A 13,112-nucleotide genomic window follows, 5' to 3' on the forward strand; every position below is an offset into this window, starting at 1 on the left:
GAAGTCAGAGAACATCTTGCAAAATCAGTTTTCTTCCACCATGTGGTTGATGGTCTTGAACTCAGGTCTTCAGGCTGCAAAAGCTTTTATTCTCTGAGCCATCTGGCTGGCCCTAATTTCACTTTTCTTAAGGTATATCCTTTATCTTGTTGACATCCCCTGATGTTATTTTTTCTAAGATGCACTTACTCATAGCCCTTACCTTGCCCCTGTCCCAGATTGGGTACATGAAGGACAGAGTTACACACAGTAGGCCTGGTTTTTCTGTGCTACTTTTCCATGTCCTGTCCTCCTTTAGTGGACTGTTCTGTGTCCCCACCAAAAAAATGTGCACACCAGTTCATAGCTGAGCAGTCCTTGACTGCACCAACAGGAAGGTAGGAAAAGGGAGGGGTCTTTTACCTTGTGGGTGTGTGTGTGCATGTATGCATATAGCAGAGTACCAGGTGTACCCGTGCATACATGCCCTAATGCCATTTAAACCTCAAGCATCCGTTATAATGAACCTATTCTTCAAATAAAAAGGTGAGCCCAAAGAAGATACAGGCAGAAGCTGGATGATGGAGATACATGCAGACCCCTCCCCGTTCTCCGAGTGCTCTGCAGATCCCTTACAGTTGCTGGAGATCGGTTTTGAAGACCCAAGGCAACCATTTTGATAGCCTGGGATGCCGTGATATGAAGGAGCCAATATGGCCGCTCAGGTTACTGTTTCACAGAACCGCTCTGTTCATTTCCCATCTCTCTTCAGGCATCTGCCAGCCAGCTGGCAGCCCGGGCTCAGGGCCATCCTATCACCACTGTAACAAGCAAGGCAGGGCTGCTTGATCCAAGTGCTATTTCTGGCCTCCGGGTTCTAAGAGGAATATGCGGCTCCCACCTGTGCTCACCTGGAAGAAAATTCCTACAAAATCCCCAGTCTTCTGGATGGATGAGTGTCTCCCCTTGGGTTTTAGGCATGTGGTAGTGGCCGGAATCTTGCGCATGGCCTGCTTTGTTCCCAAGAGTAGAATATTGAAGTGCTTTGTGCAGGAATACCCTTGGGCGTTCTAGCCTGACAAAAGATCACTCTCTTTGGGACAGTGACTTCCTGGTTTCCACCCAGGAACAGATGTGCTTTATCTTTTCTTGGGCAGTGTTGATTGTTTTTGCCATAAGCTAAACCCCACTAATCAAAAACCTCAGCTCAGTTATGAGAGCCCTGGCAGCCTCGGGCTGATGCGGAGGGGGAGGCAGCAGGTATAGATTGCAATCAGCAGGAGTGGGGTTGGCTCTGCCTCCGAACCCATCAGTGTCACAGAATGGGCTCTGTTCCCGTTTCCTGTGGGGAGGCTGATGTGAGCCTTGCTTATGTGTAGCCTCCATTGCCTCTTCTCATTTCTTCTCCCCAAATACAGCATCTTTAATTCCTTTTCTCACAATGGACCACTATTTATACCAAGCTACTGCTTGCACAAACTACTCAACAGTGAGAACATTTTGGTTTTGCCTCTCCTGAGCCCATTTCCAGGCTTGTTTGTGAAGAAAGCTGTTATTTCTTACCATCGAGTGTTTAAAGGGTATGCTGAGATTGTTCTTCATGGAGGATGTTGTCTTAGTGAAGTTTGGAGTAGTCGGCTCTTTAACCACAAGTAACAGAAACCAGCTTGTGCTGGTTGTGGCTACCGAGGGGATTTGTCACAGGATAAAGGAACGTGTCAGGGAAGCCAGGAGATGAATGTGGCCAACTCTGGGAAGGCACTAGGTCCTGTGTGCTGTCCAGGCATCCCTGCCACAGTCTGTCTTTCCTTTTGCCCATGCGCTGCTTTTTTTCCTGTGTGCTCACTGGCATTTACTGCCTGTCTGCAAGGAGAAATGTCACTTCCACTCATGATGAGCTATGCATGCCTAGCATCTTTCAGTACCTGGCATCAGCTCTGATTGGCCAGGCCCTATCAGCTACGGGTAATAGTAGTGGCTAGAGGCTCAGAGTCTGCCCATGCCAACACAAGTTCCAGATTTGACTCATGTTTTAAAATTCAGACCTAGTCTCCACCCTGCCTGGAACTCTGAAGTAAAGTTCAAGAGAGTCTCATGATAAATTAGACAAGATCCACTGTATAGTATCACTGAGTCTTTTCACTGAGACCTCAGAGAGACTGCTCTTTCAGTTGCAGATGATATTTATTACAGGGCTCTGAGCAACCCAGTTTATTGTACATTAGTGGGAACCCATTCCTCAGAGCCCTGGCTGTAAAACCAGTTCAGTAGGCATGTGGGAAGCCAGCTGAGAGTTGGAGCTAAAGTTCCTAACTCATAAAGGCTTCATGGTTCAGACTCTGAGGCCAGAGTTCAAGAACAGGTCTCACCAAGTGAATTTGGCTCCATGCCAGCCAAGCAGATGACAAGGATGTGGGTCACCCTCAGAGTCCTGACAGGTTCAGAATCTAAGCCCTCACAAGGGAGATAGGCAGCCTCCCTTCCCCTGGGAAAATACTACAGTAGAGAATTGAGTTGTATTCACCTTCCTGTGTTTCAATTTCATCAAAATGCTATTTTAGCTTCAGGGTAAACAACTTTTTTTCTTTTTCCAGTGTTTATTGGCTTGTTCCTCACAATTTAGTTTGCATTTCTATTCAAAAATTGCCCTCCCAACAACCTGGCCCATTAGTCATTGCTTCTGTCCCTCTAATGTCCCACCCGAGTACTGCCGATTGGAGGTGGCTATTTGGTAACTAAGTCTGCTTGGAAATGGGCCAGTGGGGACTTTGCTTCTACTGTATAGACAGATGTACCAGATGTGTCTGCTAACCCGCCCACTGGGTTCCCTCCTGCCTCTCACCTTCCCCTTATTCCCACAGCCGAAGTCCCTTTGATTTTGTTAGTAAGCCTGACTCCATTCCAGAGTTCAGGATCATCCACTCTCACAGACAACTTAAGAAACTCTTGACTCATCACCCTGAATCTAGTATGCCCTGCTATATGGGACAGCCTTTCGTACCATAATGAATTCTGAAGCTATCTGTGTTCTACTCTGAGATATTCTCATTAAATCAGCTATCATTCCCTGGGCATGATTCAGATGTTAGCTCATTCAGCTCCCACAATAACCTTATTAAGTTTTGTAGGAAAACTGGAAGTTCAGAAAGATTAAGTGGCTTGCTGAGGCTACTCCGTTGGTGCTAAGATAAAAATGTAGCCCTGTTCCCAACATAATGCTCTTAAATACTTTGCTGCTTTAAAATTGCCCCCGCAACCTGCTTTTCTTTGTAGAATATGATATCTAGTAAGTAGTTGGATATAAACAATCCAATTGTTATTGCATGTTACTGGACTGATTATTGGTAAAATAAAAACAACCCCCCCAAACCAACTAATCAGAATTATGTACCCCTTTACATTCATTCACATTTAAGGACTGGAAGCCTGGAGAGGAGACACATACTTGGGAAGTCAGAGCAGGAGGATCAGCATGAATTTGGAGTCAGTGTGTTTAAAGCCAACCTGGGCTATATAACAAGCCGATGTCTCAAAAGCAAACACAAAGATGGGATATACTTAAACAAAGGACAAAAGAAAACACAACAGGGGGCAGCACCCAAGCGTCTACTGCACACTGGTGCAGAGCCTTGTGCAGACTACAGATCATGCACCAGGACAAAGATGAGCCGGCTCGTGTGCTGACACAAGCACAGGCTAACTTAAGTGGGTTCAGGTACAGCTCCTGGAATCAAACAGAGTTAACAGACTCTCAGTCTAGGTGTAAAGTGGAATCACACCTAGGCTCTCTGCCCTCACTCGTCCACGGTGTGGAAAGGGATGTGCCAGCATTCGAAAAAGAACAGAGGCCTGGCAGGTTGGAGCAGGGGTGACATGAGCCAACCCTGCCTTGTGTGTGTGTGTGTGTGTTTTGCTGGGGAAAAGGGCAGAAGGTGAGGGAATACGCCTGAATTGTTTCTTTATGTATTGACCCCAAGGTGACACAACTAGTAACCCCAGTGAACTATCCAAGAAGCTAATGGGGAAATTTCCAGAACATCAGAGATCAGGGCAATTGATTTTAGAAAGCCTTTGCCAAGAGGTGCAGAATAAACTTGAACATCACCAGGAGAAACGAGCAAGGTGAGGACACAAGCTTAAGGAAGCACACACTGCACGCACGGTCTGATTCTCCCTCTGCTTGTAGAGATCTCTGCCTTGAGATGTTCCTAATGCGGTGGTTCTCAACCGGTGGGTCGTGACCCCTCCAGGGGCTGACCGACCCTTTCACAAAGATCACCTAAGACCATCAGAAAACACACATTTACATTGTGATTCATAACAGTAGCAAAGCTAGTTATGAATTAGCAGTGTAAATAATTTTGTGGTTGGGGGTCACCACCACATGAAGAACAGGGTCACAGCACTAGGAAGGTTGAGGAGCACCGCCCTAGAGCTTTTTTCCTTTCCTTCTCCTTTTGAACTCTTCAAGCCTGGAGACTGGGATAAGTGACTTTAACTAGTAGGGTCATGAAAACATGTAACAGTAGAATATGATTTCTGAATAACTGTCTCAAGAATAAAAACCTGGGAATGGATAGATGGCTTGGGAGTTGGATGCTTGCTGCTCTTGCAGAGGACCTGAGTTTGGCTCCCAGTAATCACAGCAGGCAGCTCATGACCTCCTGGAGCTCCAGGGGGTCTGACACGCATGTGCGCATGCACACACACACACACACACACACACACACACACACGAACAGAACTTTAACAAGGATAAAAACTTGTGCTTTCTAAGCATAAAATCCTTTTATTACCAATCTCCAAATCTGAGCAATGAATCACATAATATTCCAAATTAGTACATTGAAAATTTCCAATACTTCATTTTAAAAGGCTCCACTTCCTTCTTGTCTCTCAGATCACTAACTGGTAAAAATACAAGAGTTGCCTTAAGTAAACTATGTAGGAGTTAATGGATTATGACTTAAAGTGTCTTTATTAAATTTTACCTGTCTCTCCTGAATTTGAATCAATGTAATGTTTGGAAGTCCCACTGCCCTCACTACACAGAATGGATGAAAGCTACCTTGTTCTTCACATATTTCAGGCAAGGCAGCAAGAGTGTAGCTCAGTCCCAAGTAATGGAGAGTTATTTTCCTCCATTATTGCTGGTGTGCATGGTTTCCACACAGCTCAGGACTGAACAGGCTCCCGACTGAGGTGAGGTGAATGCTCACAGACAGGTGTGACTGATGAAAGACACACAGTGTGGCCCATGAACAGACATGATATTCATGAGGCCAGGGCGGGCTTGTTTCCCACTCCACCTAGACTCTTCACCTATTTTACCTACCTGAGTTTGATCTCTGAGTCCTCACATGGTGCAGGGAGAGAAATGGTTCCTCCATATTGTCCCCTGACTAGCACACTTCATGCACCTCCACCACAATATAAATAAAATATAATAAAAGCATTTAGAACAATGCCCACTACAATTAAAGGCGTAATTAATGGTAGGTTTTAAAAATACAAAACAAAACTCGTTTTTAATGGTCCCAGACACACCTACATGGACATGGGCAGGACAAATTGGACCTGGATGGTTATAAAAAATAATGAGATAGGAAGCTGGGAGGGGCTGAGGCAGTGGGGATAGGTCCAGGAGTTAGGAGATATTGCCAGGTGAATATGATCAAAATATATTGTGTGAATGTATGAAATCCTCAAAGAATTAAAAAAATATATAAAATTCTCCTTAGAACAATGACTAAATCAGTACCTCTGGACCATCAAAACTATGTTCTGGTAGTTTATTTTCATTGTAGTATAGAATACTTTTCCGGGCTATCAAAATTTTCATGATGAACTGAATAAAATCTATACACAAAACATTTCTGAATTACATGGCAAAATATTTACTCCTACTACAAATACCAGCTTATTTACCTTAACATTAGTACCACCTACTACCAGAAAACAAAACGAGGCCAGCCGCCAGATCAGTTTGCTTCTAGCGGCACATAGCATTCATTCACGCCCAGATTCTCCCAGACATCTTGGTTCAACACGTACTTCTACGGAAAGAAAAGGGCCCATCTACTTGTGTACACAAAGCACCGACTTGTTACAGCCTAGAGAAACAAAACACTGAATCTTATCTGGTAAATCTACCCAAGCTTAATCTTCAGTCTTTGTATAACTTCTTTAAAAAGATTAAAACTTTACATGGATGATTGTTTTGTTTGCACATATGTATGTGCCCATAACTTGTGCTTGGAACCTTAAAAGGTCAGAAAGGTGCATTGAGTACCCTGGACCTGGAGTAATCGATAGGTTGTGACCCTCATGTGGGCCCTGAGACTCAAAAGCAGGTCCTCTGCAAAAGGACTCTCAACTCCTGCTCCTTTGAATAACTTTTCTATGATAATTTATATTGTCTGATGATTTTCATGTCTTTAGAATTCATTAGCATTTAATTCACAAGTCACCTTTTCTGACAAAATCAGTCTGATTTAGTTAATGATAGTTATTTCATTTGATCTTGTTATATGATGGATATTTGCAGTACATAAAGTCAGAACTACATAGTACTGTAAAAATAATTTGAAGCCCCAAGGACCAGTAGGTCCAATTAATATGCACTTAAGCATTGGTCCAACTGTTTGGATTTGTATCCCCTAATAAAGAATTCTACGTAACAAATACTTCTAACAGTCATATAATCTACAACTAATTGTTTTCAACAAGAGACCAAGAAGCTAACCATTATTAGCTGATGACTCTTTAAAACCCGTTTTATAGATAGAGCACAATGTAATCTTTGGCCTGGGATTTAAGAAACTGAATAAAGTGGTCCTTAAAGTTGCTTCCACTCTCCCTCCTCTTTGTGTAGAGCCTACATTCACACTTACATGGATACAAGCTTTCAAAAGTGGTCATAGACCACTAGGTGCTCCTTCATGGATATAGATTAGTGGGAGGATGCTTGACCGGAGTCACGCATGAGACCCTGAGGCTAGCTCCCAGAACCGCCTCAAAAAGGATTATTCCACATTTTACATTAACTTTACATCAAAAACTTTTAAGTACCTCTGTGGCTTTCAAGCTTAGAAGTATGCAATAAAATGCAAGGATAGGATCAACTGACCCAACGCAAGGACTCTTGGCCTCCAGCCTGGCAACCATCAGACACAGGAGTTGAGCACTAGTGACAGCAACAGTAGAGTCCTTAGGCCTTCCCAAGTGGAGGGAATGGTCAACCTCTGCTTCACTGCTTTTCTCCCTTATACGACAGCATCATGTGAAACAGTTCCTTCATTTGCACCAATATGATACTACATCTCCATCAATCTTTTGAGCCCAACATAGGCACTTTAGTGGTTTTACTGAATTAGAAGATCTTGAAAGGGCAGTTGAAATAACTGTAATTGAAGAAAAAATATATACTTTAAACATCTCTTTTCATTTGGGGGCTTATGCGTACATCTGTGCAAATGAATGCAATTGCCCATGAAAGCCAGAAGTGGTGTCAGATTCCTTAAGGTATATTACAGGCATTTTACAAGCATTTGTGGGCTACCCAACATGATTGCTACCCTTAACCACTAAGCCATTTCTCCAGCCCCTCTCTACACATTTTCTATATGGATATATTATTAATTTCGATAGCATTTAGAGTGTGTCATCCATAAACAATGATGACCATTTTAAAATGTGAGTATTTACTGAAAACAGAGGAAACTTAATGTGCAATGGAACCAGGTGTGGTGACTTACACGTGTAATCCTATCACTACCAAGAGACAGAGACAAGTGGATTTCCAGAAAGCCCAAGGTCATTGTGACCTACATAGCAAATTCCAAGCCAGTCAGGTCTGCATAGTGAGATCCTGTCTCAAACCAAAACAAGACAAAAATGTGCAATGGAATTAGCTTCCTTCTAAATTTTTAAAAAGTACTTATGCAAACAGAAAAGTTGAAGAATTACTGCTTTAAAACAGAAAGCAACCAATGAATGAATGACCTCTTCAAGGTCAAAAATACTTGGAGAATTTTTAAAATTAGCAATGCAGGGACAGACTAGGCATGAACTTAACATTTGCTTGCTTCTTCTGGCACCTAGAGGGAAAGCCAAGTATTGATAGGATTAAACATTTCTGATATTGAGATTCAGATTTCACATGAATACATGGAAACTACCCAGGCAGCCACTCTTTCTTCAGAAATTAGGATATAAGCCACCAACTTTTCCAGTTCAGGAAGAGATATACACCTTAAGGAATATACTTCACCATAACTATTTTCAAGGATACATTGTACATTAGACACAATATGCAAGAACCTACATGGATGAAATTGTAAACATGAATCTTGGTGGCACCAATCAAGGGCCCAGTCGGTACAGAAAACACACCAGATGAAATTTCCAAAGTCAGGATAGGCTCCTAAGGCTAGGCTCAAAGCCACTTCCTAAAAGCCAAAGCAAGAGACCAAGCTTGATAGACTACTTTCTGGGAACAAAAGTATGGGTGCGTCATGATTAGCCCAGGGCAGATAGCTGCTTTCAAACCTACAAAATGTAAGAAAGTGGACTGGAGGGTCTAAATGCCAGAGAGTTGACTTTTATCTTGTGAAAAATGTAAGCTTCTAAGAGCGCAGAGCAACTTTAGACAGATCTATGAGAGGAACAGGTAGGGACGGACAGTGTCTCCTAGTTAGCTTCGGCTGTCAGTTTATCCCAGTCCATAGTTATGAGGGATTATCAATGGGGAAGATGCCTCGAGACTGGCTTGTGGGCCCCTTTGAGGCATTTCCTCCATTGGTAACTGATGTAGGAGGGTGCAGGCCACTGTGGGCAATGCTACCAGTAAGCAGCTTTCCTCAAGCTCCCTACCTATGCTTGAGTTCCTGCACTGCTTCCTAAGAGAAAATACCTCCCCCACTGACTTTGGCAGTGTTATTCATCAGAGCAACCGAGAAATCAAACCAGAACACAGCACTGGTTTGAACAAATAGCCCATAGCGTATCTTGGAGACATCACAAATGCCTATGTTGATGGTACTGAGAGTTAGGGCCTTTGGAAGGTAACTGGGGTCAAAAGGGTAGGCCCTCAGGACAGAATTAGCTTTGTGGGTGGAGAGATTGAAGCTGGTGTGCTCTTACATTTTCTTGCCACCATTTTCTGTACATCATTGTTGACACAGTAAGAGGGCCCTTACCAAACGTACTATGTAGGCACTGGCCTTTCCAACCTTTAAAACATGGAGAAGCCAGCCTGTTTTCTATGAAGGCCCAGTGCGTGGTAGATACACTGTGTCAATATCCTAAAAGAGACTAAGATAGTGAGACAATGGTCAATTATACTTAGTGATGTTTGAGGATGTGCTATGCTAAGGATGTATACTAGAGCAGGCGATAAAGACCACAAGTCCTGATAGTATTTCAGGACCAAAGTGATGTGGTCTCACTGCCAAAGATAAATCAATGAAGAAAATAAACCCAAGTTCAGAGTAGTGATTAGGCAAGCAAGAACAGCCCTCAGCTCTGGACAGCAGCATTGCATAGTAAGCTTAAAAGACTTATTTTGTTCTCTTGATCAATCAGGAAAGGACTTGTATTGAAATTGTCATTAATCATATTGCACGAGGGACAAAGAGTGGAGCAGACTGAAGGAAAGTCCAGAGACTGTCCCACCTAGGGATCTATCCCATCTGCAGACACCAAACCCAGACACTATTGCTGATGCCAAGAAGCCCTTGCTGACAGGAACATGGTGTATCTGCCCCTTGAGAGGCTCTGCCAGAACCTGACAGATACGGATATGGATGCTTGCAGCCAGCCAACCTCAATGGAGGAGTTATGGGAAGGACTGAAGGAGCTGAAGGGGTTTGCAACCCCATAGAAGAACAACAATACCAACCAGCCAGACAACCCAGAGCTCCCAGGGTCTAAACCACCAACCAAAGACTAAACATGGAAGGACCATGGCTCCAGCCGCCTATGTAGCAGAGGATGGCCTTATTGGACATCAATGAGATTGGGAGGCCCTTGGTGCTGTAGAGGCTAGATGTACCAGCATAGGGGAATGCTAGGGCAGTATGGCAGGAGTGGTGGGTGAGCATCCACATAGACACAGGGGGAATGGAATGGGATGGAGGGTTTACAGAGGGGAAAGTGGGAAGGGGGATAATATTTGAAATGTAAATACATAAAATATCCAATAAAAACATAAAAATACAGCAGCTTATCTGTAACTCTAGTTCCAGTCAATCTATCTAATGGGTCTTTCTGGTACCTGAGGGCACTCCAAAAGAATCTTTTTCCACAGCATTTACCTGGGTGTTTATAAGATGAAGTATCTAGAGATGACTTCAAGTATAAGAAAAGTGTAGGCTCTACAGCACTGACAGAAGGGCTGTGGAGTCATGGCAAGGAGGTATCCATAGGGATGATTGGTCCCTATCCCCCAGTCTCAAGCCTGCCTTGAGACAGGATACTAACATTCCTCTCAAGAATATTGGGGTCTTTTTTTTTTTTAAATGAAAATCCTTTTCCTCACCTATGTATTTCTGTTTCTCCAAAGACTCTGAGCTTGTTATATTTTCGGCTAAACTACTCCAACAGTTCTCAATGTAACTATTACTGTACTGTAGCATTCTGATCTAGGGGTCTCATACTATCAGGTTTTTTGTTGTTGTTTTAAATCCATGGATTTTAATGACTCTTTTAATCAGGAAGAGGTCAACAACTTTCTACAGAGGACTAGGCAGATGGCAAGCAAGGTTTCTAGAGTGAACATTCACCCCTGCTGCTGTAGCACAAACACAGAGCACAGGCAAATAATTGCAAATGGGAGCTATTCCACAAAGCTTTATTTACAACATTGAAATTTTACTTCATAAAATTCCCATGCTACAATTCACATCATAGGCATGGTAGGTAGCACTTACCTGCAATTCCAGTACTGAAGAATTTGAAACCAGATTAGACTATACAGACACACTGTTAAAAACATATGTTTGTCCATACATCCATACAAGCACTCTCGGTTTTAACTTGCCACTTGGCCATCAGATTTGGTTGGTGGTTACAGTGTGCAGACTGATGCTGTGTGGGGGCAGGAAGAGCTGAAATGTGGGTCAGCATTAAGGACAAGAAGATACTTAGCTGGACCACTCATTTACCAACACTGGAATCAATTATACATGGAAAGTATCTCAACACGCCCTGCTGGAATAAAGGAGTCCACAGCCCATCACTAAGGAAGTCAGTCTCCTACAGCAGCTCCGAGAGATTTCCTTGAAACAGGACACACCCCTCACAAAGGACCTGGGCCAGCTCACTTGAGGTGGATGACTTGTCTGGTGCTCCTTCTTGTATTGGTCACTTGTGATCCCTCTTTCCCCAGAAATCTTACTACCCACCCCCTCTTCCTCTCTAAATCATCCTTTGCAATAATATTTGTAATATCCAGAAAGATGAACTAAATGTTCTTTTTCACCTCTCAAGAAATCACCATTTAAATAAATGACTCTTCAGCAACTGTACCAGTTTAGCATGACTTCTATGGTCCTTCAATGTTAACCCAGCTGAGAAAACCTATCCCTACAGCAGGACAAGCCCTTCTCTAAAGAAAAGAAAGGGGGAGGGGACGTAGAAGAAAAAGAAAAAAAAAAGCAGAAAAAATGTCCTTGAGGGTGGAGAGATGGCCCCAGGATTGAGGGCTAACCGCCCTTGCAGGGACATGGGCTCAAGTTCGCAGCACGCACATTAGGTGCTCACAACCATATTAAGTCCAGGTCCAAGGCATCTGACACCCTCAGGCCTCCACAAGAATGTAAGGGCACATGGTGCACATAGACTCTCCCAGCCACACATACACACACAAAAACCAATGTTGAAAAAAAGAAAACTCTTCTGCCTTCTTTTGCTTGATCCAGTCAGAGGGGGAAGTGGAAAGACATATTTTCAGAGTCAATGTCAGTACTTAATACAAAAATCAGACAAGGGCTGGAGAGATGGCTCAGTGGTTAAGGGCACTGTCTGCTCTTGCAGAGGTCCTGAGTTCAATTCCCAGTAACCATATGGTAGCTCACAACCATCCGTAATGGGATCGGATGTCCTCTTCTGGTGTGTCTGAAGACAGCAACAGTGTACTCACGTGCATAAAAAAATAAATAAATCTAAAAAAAAGTTTAAGAAAATCAGACAAAATATAGCTGAGAATATATACCAGTTTGTGTGAACTTGCAAATAATACAGGAAAAAAAGTCTCAATGTCCAAGCAAGTAAAAGGGAAACAAGGAGATGATCACTGCTGAGAAAACAAAGCTTTAAGTAACTATTACCAAATACTAGTATCAGTGTGACACGTTAGAGCAGTAACAAAGTATCTTTATACAATGCAGTCAGTCTGCAGCATTTTCCTTTCAAGAATTAGGATTCTATAATTATAGACAGGTTATTGCAGCAGACACCCAAAGCAATCAGAGGAGTTTGACAGAGACTCAAAAAGTGAGTAAAGATGGCAAAATACTTAGTAGAGAGAAAAGCATTCTAAAAGCTTGCACTATTGAAAATCTTTAAAAAAAAAAGGGGGGGGGGGTTTTAAGCATTTGACTAGGAAATTTGAACAGCCTGATTTTTTTTTTTTCCAGACAGGGTTTCTCTGTATAGCCCAGGCTGTCCTAGAACCAGGCTGTCCTGTCTCTGCCTCCTAAGTGCTTGGATTAAAGGCATGTGCCACCACTGCCTGGCTAAACAGCATGATAAAAAAAAAAAGAAAAGAAAAGAAAAAAAGGCATTAGTATTTCCTGCTATTCTCTAACTTTCCAATGGTAGCTTCCCTATTCAGTAGCAACTATACAATCAGATGACAAGCAATTATTTTTCTTGGGCAAGAACCTGTCCCTATGTCACCATGGCTTATGTGGGAAAGTGGGCCTGCTGGTATGTGTCCCTCACAATGATGTGCTATTTTCTGTCCCTTTGCTTCAAGACAGAGCTCACTGGATAATGAAACCTGCAAGCTTGGGTAGCAGATTCTCATGCCCTTTTTCCTATGCCCTGAGTTAGGAAACATGATGAGTCTACTTGATTATATTGGTCACAGAAGTAATACAATCAATCATTAAGGAAAGTTTAAAATACAA

The sequence above is a fragment of the Mastomys coucha genome, unplaced genomic scaffold (assembly GCF_008632895.1).
Source record: "Mastomys coucha isolate ucsf_1 unplaced genomic scaffold, UCSF_Mcou_1 pScaffold22, whole genome shotgun sequence".
Lineage (NCBI taxonomy): Eukaryota > Metazoa > Chordata > Mammalia > Rodentia > Muridae > Mastomys > Mastomys coucha.